This window comes from Eptatretus burgeri, chromosome 15 (genome assembly GCF_056783735.1).
Source record: "Eptatretus burgeri isolate ZD-2024b chromosome 15, Ebu_testis_v1, whole genome shotgun sequence".
NCBI classification, from domain to species: domain Eukaryota; kingdom Metazoa; phylum Chordata; class Myxini; order Myxiniformes; family Myxinidae; genus Eptatretus; species Eptatretus burgeri.
In genome coordinates this window covers 35,050,663-35,061,038 of record NC_140975.1, presented here as the reverse complement: position 1 = coordinate 35,061,038, position 10,376 = coordinate 35,050,663, and the positions used below count along the sequence as shown (strand labels likewise).

The following is a 10,376-nucleotide window of genomic DNA, read 5'->3' as shown; positions in this document are numbered from 1 at the left end:
CTGCTATCATGTCGCCATGATGACGAGACGAAAGTTCATTGCGACGACGAACCTACATAATATGAGTGTCGAACTGTCCTCTACCAAAATTATGAATTGGGGACTCTGTTGTCTTTGTCAATCGGACAAAACTGGAGAAGCCTTGCAAAGTCCTAAGGAGGAGGCACTTGTATCACTTGAGAGAGATCTCAAAGACTTCAATGCTATCAGTGCCAATAATCTTCCTTCTGCTATCAATGTCATGATTAGTCAGTTGAATGATGGCTCAGGTATTGCAGCAACTCTTAAATAGCATAAGGCTAGGTATCACGAAACTTGCAGGAGTTATTGTAGTAGTTCTCGTGTCAAACAGGCGAGAGAGAAGCTAGACAAAGAAGCCGGCTCTCAGAATAGTCCCCCCAAAATCAGGTCATCTGGGGAATTTCAGCCTCCAGCCAATGTCAAGTGTTGTGTAATCTGTGAGGGGGAGGACCAAGCCAACCTCCACAAGGTAGTAACCGATTTCGTAGATGCCAATCTAAAGAGTTGGGCGAAGACAAACAAAAACTTTCATTTACTTGGCAGACTGGTTGCCGTAGCATCTGATGTACATGCGGTTGATGCCTATTATCACCATTAGTGTTATGTACGTTTGCAAGACTCCACTCGCGCTGCCGAGCAACTAGAATTGGTGGGTCCCGCACCTCCGCCCTTCGATCCCATCATCTGCGCTCTCAGATCCCAACATTCGGACACCACCGTATTTAAGCACTCAGAGCTACGCGAGATGTATCGAAAGCTTATGAGTGATCAAGGTCGCCCATGCCGAGACAAAAAAGAGCCACACTCAACTCGATACAAGGATCACCTTCTCGACCTCCTACCTGAATGGGCTGAGTTTTCCAAGGGGAATGAAGGCAGGAAGGATATTTACATGTCTCACAAACTGAAGGTGGTTGATGAGCTGGCCAAGACATATAGGTCTCAGATTGGTCAAAAGGACACACTTACGTTCATGTGGGCTGCGGTGATGATGCACAAGTTTTGTCGAAAGAGTCAGGAGCCTTTCGATGGCTCCTTCCTCCTTAACTGCCTCACGGCTCCAGTGAACGAGGAGATGAGGAGTTTCTTCAATGTAGTTCTCTGGGGCCCGTCAGCTCTTCATGGACGTGAGAAGATCAGTGGCGACGCCAATGTGGATGCGTGGGAGAAGATCGCATGCAACATCTCACAACTGCTCATCTACAATACTAGTAAGGGTACGCACCATGCAGTCAAGACGTCTGCAGTATGGCACAACAAGGAGCGAGAAACCCCCTTCCCCCTGTATCGTGGCCTCAAGCTGCACGGACACGCACGGGACAAAAAACAGGTTGGGATTGACCAAGAACAGGGTATCTCGGTATCCTACAATCGCGCCATGGAAGTGAAGTGAGATGTTGCGCGTGTGGGGTGTGCTTGCCATGCTCAGGATGGGGTGGTGGTACCTTCCAACAACCGTCTCAATGTCTTCACCTCCCATGATGTGGATAATATAGATAGTAAAGCTCAGGGCAACTTCTCACTCGACGAGTTCCATAGATATGTCCTGAGCGTACATAGCGGCGTTTTGTCAGCAGATGTTATTCCCGAAGTATTTTAATAAAAATTGTTCCTGAATAATTTTTGTTGAATTTTTAGTAGTACCACTTTTGATCTTTGACCTTTGAACCCAAAATGGGGGTGACCATGACCTGAAATCATCAAAATGAGATCAGAATCAGATTCCCTGACCCCGAAAACCCCTAAGAAGTGGCATTATTCATGATTCTAGCCCTTTTGATATTTTAAACTACGATTGACCTCTAACCTGGATGGCGGCCATAATTGGATTTCGCCAATATGGCGGCCCCAGGGGGGGGGGGCGTCTTGGCGCCCGTCTAAAATCGAAAAAGTATGGTATGGGCCAAATTTGGTGCTTTTGGAAGAATCAGAACCAAAAAATCCTGAACATCCTTGACTATATCCTAAGCACCAAGCTCGCTCGTCTGGCTGCTGGTTGTATCTTTTTCTTTCTTCCTGGGCGTGTGGCTGTGCCACTGATGCAGTGCCCTCTATTGTTACTAGTACACTGGTCTTCATTTCACCAACCTCAGAAGGATGACAGGCTGAGTCAACCCCACCTGGTGTTAATTCAATGGCCGATAGGGGACTCAAACTCAAGAAAGTCAAGACCCAAATATCTTAAACCAGCCACCTTAACCGTTAGGCCAACACAAGGAGCTACAAGCAAGGAGGTAGCAGCACGTACAATGTTTCGTCTTTGACACGGCTGAGTTTGGTTTTGAACTTCCGACCTCTCGGTGCTCTAACCATCATGTCATCATTCATAAACCCATATTCTTTGATCGTTCTTCCTGAAAGGATATTACTAATTTGGCGGTTACTACTCTGTCTGGTCGTTTGTTCCACTCGTACACCACTCTAATACTGCAGGAGTATTTCCAAACATGCAGACGTGCGCGTTGCTTTTTTAATTTCAGTGAATGATCTCGGGTAACAGCATATTGTGCTCTTTCCAAGAGTAACTTTTCATTTCTACTGTCTGTCTCACTGTCTTGTTCATACATTAATTTCGTATGTAGGCTGTGGTTGATAATTGTTTCATTGTTGGGAGCGCAGCTGTGCCACTGATGCTGTGCCCCCTTTATGTTCAGACAGGAATTTGGAATTTGGCCAGGGTGCCACTGATAGCTCACCCACTCTTCATGAAGGAGAGTGTGCGATTTTTATTATCCTCCAACTAATGTCGACAGACGGGATGGCCGGCTTAACGTCCATCTGAGGGACAGCACACACATTTAAACCTCACCCTGCCTTCGAGACACCAGGATGATAGTTTATAGCTGGGTAGACATTCAAACCCATGCCACATTCGAACCCACGCCAGACGGCTCGGAGGCGAGTGTGTGTCGCTCCAGGCCATCCTGGCAACCCATCTACCTGGTGGAAGACGTGGTAAGTTGGGAGCAGGTCCCCTCGTCGTCTTCTATTTTGTAGTGTTGTTGGGTTCAATCTGACTTGTCTAGCTTCATATGGGAGTATTATATGACTTGGGGTGAGTTTGGTAGCCCTCACTTGAACGTTTTCCAATACCCTTTTACCCTTCTCTAGATGGGGACTGTAAATTGCATACAATAGTCAAAGGGGAGAGGGATGAGGGATTTTCTAGCAGCATTACATCTCTGGTTCTACATGAAATGATTCCTTATGTCATACTCAGGCTTTCTGGAGGTACTCATGGGTATTCTTCATGTTATTTTGGCTTTCTGGAGTGCTGATGCGCATTGAGAGGAGGTTTCAAGAGACAATTGTGATTTAATAGTCCCAGATATTTTTACTCTTCAGTTTCCTTGAGCTGATAATTTTCCAGCTCATCCACTCTTTTGTCAGAGTAGTGTGGATAATATGTATAATATATGTATATGTGTATGTATGTATATAATATATATATATATATATATATATATATATATATATATATATATATATATATATATATATATATATATATATATATATATATATATATATATATATATATAGTGGGTTGTGGCTGACTAAGTGCATCACTCCACATTTGTTTAAGCCGAATTTAATTTGCCATTTTTCATCGGCTCGTGTAAAAGAGTCACGTTTTCAGAAAGACTTCTATTTCATTTTCAGCTTTTGCTTAATTTACTTGAAGAAATATTTTCTTTTTCTTTTCACAATAGGAAAGTTTAATATTCCTGTCTGGATCGATCATGTGACTCAAAGCAGTCTCGTTGAGAATTATATTGATCTTTGACCACTCTGGGCGCTTGGTTCTGTTGGCCCATGAGGTTCAGAGTGAACTAATGAATAAATTATTTTAAACAAGAGGATTGGATGAATGAATTGATCGATGAATCTCAATTTTTCCTTACATCCCGAAATTTCCCCTGAATTTCCCCCAAAACTCCATGAACCCTCAGGGCAATGAATTTATTCATTATTTAAAACTTCCCAAACACGCCGTGAATATAACCACCAGATTTCAACTCATTCCATCCAGCGGATTAGAAATGCATAGAAGTTAAACACACACACACACACACACACACACACACACACACACACACACACACACACACACACACACACACACACACACACACACACACACACACACACACACACACACACACACACACACACACACACACACGTAAATAAGACACTGACTTATTCATAAACACAGGCCTGCAACACTATATATATATATATATATATATATATATATATATATATATATATATATATATATATATATATATATATATATATATATATATATATACATACATATATATATATATTTTTATATTTATATATATATATATATATATATATATATATATATATATATATATATATATATATATATATATATATATATATATATATATATATACATACATACACATGTACATACATACCGGGCATAGTGGCGTGCGCCTGTAATTTGGCTACTCGGAAGCTTGGGTTGGAGGATCGCTTGATGACGGGAGCTGTGCGCTGGGCCACGCTATGAGAGGGTGTAGAGCAGCCTGGAATCATGGCGAAACCCAATCCTTATCCTTGTGTCGTAAGAGGCGACCAGGGTTGCGTCAGGAAGGGCATCCGGCGTAAAACCTATGCCAAATCAGTATGCGGATCATCACGGATGATCTATCTATCGCAGACAGTACAAGACAGAAAGACCATCGACCTGCTTACGGTGAGAGAGTAGACCCAAAGCCTCAGCCTCATCGCGTGAGATACCAATGATCCTAAATCCATTGGTTTCCACAGTGTGAAACTGAGAAGGGTGAGAGGCAGGAGCAGCAGCCCATAGGGGAGAGCAGTATTCCATCAGGCTGCAGACGAAAGCTTTGTATGTGGTCAGGAGCTCAGGTGTGCCAAGCAAGGACTTTGCACGATAGAGGATGCCCAGTCGGCGACTGGCTTTGGAGGCTGGCTTGTATTTGTGGTTTTTCCCAGGAAAGATCATGGCAAATAGTGAGACTCAAAAGCTTGGATGAGAGTACTTATTCAAGAGGATTGTTGAGAAGGTAGATTGGGGGGGTGGAGGGGGAGGGGTGTTCCAGACGGTCCTTTTGGAGAGAGATAGTGAGAGTGTGAGATTTGTCAGGATTGAAAGACAAGTTCCACGTGTTGGACCAGTTTATGATTTTATCCAGATCTGCAAAGGGCGAGGAGGCTGCTGCTTGCTGATCTGAGGGATGCCGGATGGTACGGCAGAAGGTGGAGTCATCAGCAAAGAGATATAGAGGATTTTCCAGAGATAGAGGGATCATTGATGAAAACCAAAAAAATAATAGTGTTTGTTTGTTTGTTTGTTTGTTTGTTTGTTTGAAAAGAACAGTTAAGAACAGAAAAAAGAACAGAAACAATCAAAGTGTTTGTTTGTTTGTGTTTGTTTTAACTTTTTATGCATTCTCAAACCGCTGGATGGAATGAGCTGAAAGCTGGTGGTTGTGCTCAGGATGTAACTGCAGGACTTTATCATGTGCAACAATAAATATATTTCCCCATTTTTATTTTGACACCCTTAGAATGTTCCTGGGCATGTAACATTGTCTCATACACATTCCTCCCCTCATTCCCCCAATGAAATTGCGTCGTTTTGACAGATAAAATTGGCCTGGTGTTGATGCGTGGCAGGTATGATGTGCCTTCTTCTCCTAGCCTTCTCCTGCATCGAGTTTCCTTGTGTAACACTGTGTGGGCTATCTTGTTTTACTGCTGCTGTCTATGAACTCCAGTATTGTATAGATCAATGTTTGCAATCGTGTGCATTTTCAAGACATTCTCAAATTCCAATAGTATGTACTCCTATAGACGTATCCCGCTCCAATAGTACGTACGTGAAAGATGTACACACGTTCTAAGAGTACATACTATTTACACACATTTACATTTTAATTATGTCCATACTTTTCAATGTGCTCAATTGATAAAAGATAACTGTAATTAATACTGGCTATCACCGGGTGGCGTTTGGGGCCGACAGCACATCGTGTGCGGACAGACAGACAGATGGACAAACAGATCCAAATGCAATCCTCTCTGGTGAGGGAAATAAAATATGACATACGCCCTAAAAGAGAGGGAGGGTGGGGGAATTAACCCGCGGTAAAGGTTCTGTGCTCGGGTATGCATTTAATCTGCAAGATAGACGGTGTCGATGTATTTATCAGTAATGCTTGATTGCATATATCCTGATATATAATGGAATGCACAATGAGGATTGTAATCATACGATCATTTAAAAAGTTTTGACATCTGGGCACTCTTGAACCGCTGAACACAATGACGTGAAAACTGGTGGGTACACTTGGGGTGTGGACTGGATGGTTTTAGATAATTAAAATAAAATTCAGTCTCGGGGGGTTCATGGTGAGTGGAGAACCATGATTCTCTCGAACGTTAATATTATTTTATGGCAGAGCGCTGCTCGCGGTGGGAACGGGTATTACAAGTGTTACTAATATGTGCCAATTATTGGGGAATTAATACATCCGTAAGGACGATTCTTCACTACTTTATGATACTAGAACTTTCTGCTCCCTATGGGAGCAGCCAGGGGGCAAGGGAGTGTGGATGGGGAAAGGGGAGGGGGTCGCTCCAACCTCCAATGTGTGACCCTGAATCCCTGTGGAAAGTTTGGTTGAGATTGGATAAGTAACAACCAAATGTATCAAGATCCAACATAAAATTCCTGGTGTTGGTTTAAAGGTTAGGGTGGTAGGCTTGGGATCCTAGCATCATGAGTTCAAATCCTGCTTAGCTGTTTAATTAATGCCAGGTCAGGTTGATTAAGCTTGTCATCCTTCTGATGTTGGCAAAGTGAGTACCAGCTTGCTGGGATGATTGAGCCATTTGAATATCTTCCATTGGAGAGGTGACCTGCCCAGGATTGTGCCCAATAGCCCAGGAGACTGCTTCAGCAGCACTGACACTCTGTACAGAGTATGGTCCCAATGGATGGAAACAGACAGATACAAAGTTGTGTTTGTTAGTCTGATTGCATTTTGGGTCACATGACTTGCCATTTCTTTTTTTTTTGGTCATTGCTTGATTTAGTTAATTTTGAATATGCAATATTTTTATTTGTCCCATATATTTAGTCCCCCTTTTTTGGCCAGTCTGTCCAGTGTTTATTTGCCCATTTTTAGTTTGTCCCCCTTTGGCTTGCACATCATTGTAACCTCGTGATCTTTCTCTAAATATAAAGCTCTTTCGCCTACCACTTCATAAAATATACAAAACTTAAATTTATTATGTCTGCAGGTCGGATGCACCGGAGCCATTGATTGCAGTGTGTCGAAGCATGCCCCACTCGTTTAAATATATACAACCTATCGATAACAAGGAAGGTAAACATCTACAGGTGAAGCTACATGCTCAATTTTGAAGTGAGGTTGTCTTGCTGGGTTGACTGACTGGACAGAGCAGAGGTTTGGGTTCTGCTGATGTGAACCCACAGCCAAGTTGCGGAGCCACTGTTTGGAGTTCTGCTGAAGGGGTCATAATCTCGATGAGTAAGGAAGTCCAGCTGATTAAGCAGTCACTCGCTTACAAGTAACGCAGTTGTTACTTTAGGCGTACAACTACTTTCTCCCGTTACTCTTGATTAATTTTTGGATTTTGATGTACCGACTACCATGAGGAGTATTTTTTCGCAAGGGTTATACTATGTGGTTTTTGGTTTGCTATTGCCTTTCCAGCATTGTATATCCATGCTCTATCCTTATAAATGATGAGAATCAACGGATGACTGCATGTATCGTAAGTCTTTGGTATGACTTCTCCAGGGTTTGAACCACTGACCTCCCAGACTCGGAGTGGACACTCAAACCATTATGTCATCTATTCCGGTACCCTTGATTGAATGATTAAAATTGTTGGAAGCTTTATGAAAAAAGAAGTGTGTGTGTTTGGTTGTTTATATTTACTTTGATGCTTATGCATACGTGATGCATTATTAAACACCATGGTAGTGCATTAATTCAGACCAGTGCAGGGTACATTTGACTGTACTTAAAGGCTTGTAAAGTTTATTTGCTCCCCCCCCCCACCTCCCACCACCCCCCTGGGACACGAATGCAGTGGAAGGAATACAGTATTTATTTATGTATGTAGGGTGGAGGCTTATGCTTCGAGCTGTTGGATCTGGACCAGTCCCATTTTAACCATTGGTGGAGCTTTTGTTTTGCTGGTTCTGACCGAGTAATTAATACCCAGGAGGGGAAGAGCAGACCAGGAAAAGGACATATTATAGTGCATTGCAAAAGATCCCCAACGTGTCCCTTTAGGGTGGGTGTGGAGGGAAGGCAGTGTGCTTTTGATGACAGACAAATATATTCCACGTTTGAGCATGGAACCTGCTGATGAATGCAACACATCCTTTCTTGGGATAGACATCTCTCCAGCTGTTCACCAACGCAGTCCAATCCCTGGTGCTAATGTTCCATCAGCTCCATGAGATATTCCAAACACCGACGCCTTTGCTGCTCAGGAAATCAAGTAGAGGCACTTGGTGGGTGTACAATGATCCATTATTAATAATAATATTGGAGAGTTAACGTCATGTCAGATGTGATTGCCCACTATACTTCGTATAGTAAATTCTGAGTATCCGAGCTAGTTATCACGGTGCTTATAGCAGCATACCATTGTCGGTGTCTATGTGATTTCCCTCAACCGTGTGCACTGTGAGTGTACTTCACATCCAAGGAATTATTTTGTCCATAACAAGTGACCAGATCATAATTGATTCCATTCTTGATTAATTGCTCGTTGATGGTGAATAGATTCAGGTTATGTTTTAGTTCAGAATGCACATTCAGTTGGCAGGCCAGATCAGATCTGTGACTTGTTATGGGTAACATGTAAACCCATACTAACCTGTTCATGGACAAGTGTCGGAGACTAAACCGGCTCCCCCCACCAGGTCCCCTTGGTGTGGAGGGTGTGTGGACACTGACACCCAGCAGGATTGAGTACAAAACCTACCAAAGGGTGAAAGATCTCTTTGTGAGCCAATGGCCATCCATATCTGGTGCCAATTGTATCTGCTGACATCCTGCTATCGTTGGTTACCTTTCCTAGGAGGTTGGTGACATGATTTACACTCTGGCTATCACAAAATGCTTCATTTTTCAAAAAAACACTGAGGTGTGTGGCTGGGTGGTGCTGAGGTGTCGTCCACCAGACGGCAGTCTCCTTGGGTTAACCCGAGGTGGTCCCTTCCGGTTGGTGGCTGAAAATGTCCTATCCCTAAGAGATGGGGATGGGCCAGGCATCAGTCTTGGGGGATGGCCAGACGGAGGCCCATGGAGGTACCAACGGAAAGTGGATGCAGCGACGTGCTGTGGCACATGCTCTCCATGCATGTATGTACGTATTCAGTTGGTACATCATGCATGATGCGTAAGATGCACCACATGGTGAGAGCTGGTGGTCCGGCACCATTTTGTTCAGCCCACACAAAACAAAATGGTGCCGGACCACCAGCTCTCACCATGTGGTGTCATGCATGGTGCACCAACTGAACGTGCATTCAAAACTAAAATGTAACCATGAATGTTGTTTCGGTGTTACCCCTCCATGGTTTAAAGTAAATAACTTTATCATTGGTAACCATCTAAGCCGAGCAATTATGTTTACTTCGTGCGATAGGAAGTCTTTTCACTTTCTGGTTAAGAATTAAGAGCTTAAGCTAACTGTGCAAGTATGTTTGATCGAATTGTCCGGTATTCTATGTGGCGAGGCCTAACTGACCCAGTTTCCACTACCCTGGCCCCGGGGAAGTGAAGAGTTACAATCATTTTGATTTTATAGCATATTTCCAGATGTCCATGCCAGCTCCTCCTTGTTCATTATAATATTTTGTTAAATTTTATCTCATGTTGTCAGTTATCTCAGTTACTATATGTTGTGAGACTGGATTTTTGGGAGATATTGATTTACAAACTTTATTTTCTGATATTTAAATATGCCTTATCATGCGCAACAATTCAAGTCGTGCGAGAGTTACGATGCGGCGACACCACAGCAATGACAACTGATGCCAACAATTTATGGTGGAATGTATCAGTAATGACAAACATAGCTGAATAACCTGGAGTAGTTTGATCAAGTGATTTATTTACCACAAAGGAGAGGGTCAGTATTCAGAAAGGCAAGAAAGAGTGTCCATAGAAGGTAATTGTGAGGAAACGGTCGAGTTGACAGAGCCTTTGTCTGGCAACAACAATCTGCTTGTCCCACAGCTCTCAAAAACAAAATATATTGGGATAATATAAAGAACAATCCTGGTTTTGTGCTTA

General features: G+C 42.8%; 1 pseudogene; it reads left to right on the top strand.

The window, feature by feature from the left end:
- The window catches only part of LOC147011914 (uncharacterized), a 1,843-nt pseudogene extending 222 nt beyond the window's left edge, over positions 1–1,621 (top strand).
- Positions 1,622–10,376: the final 8,755 nt, after the last annotated feature.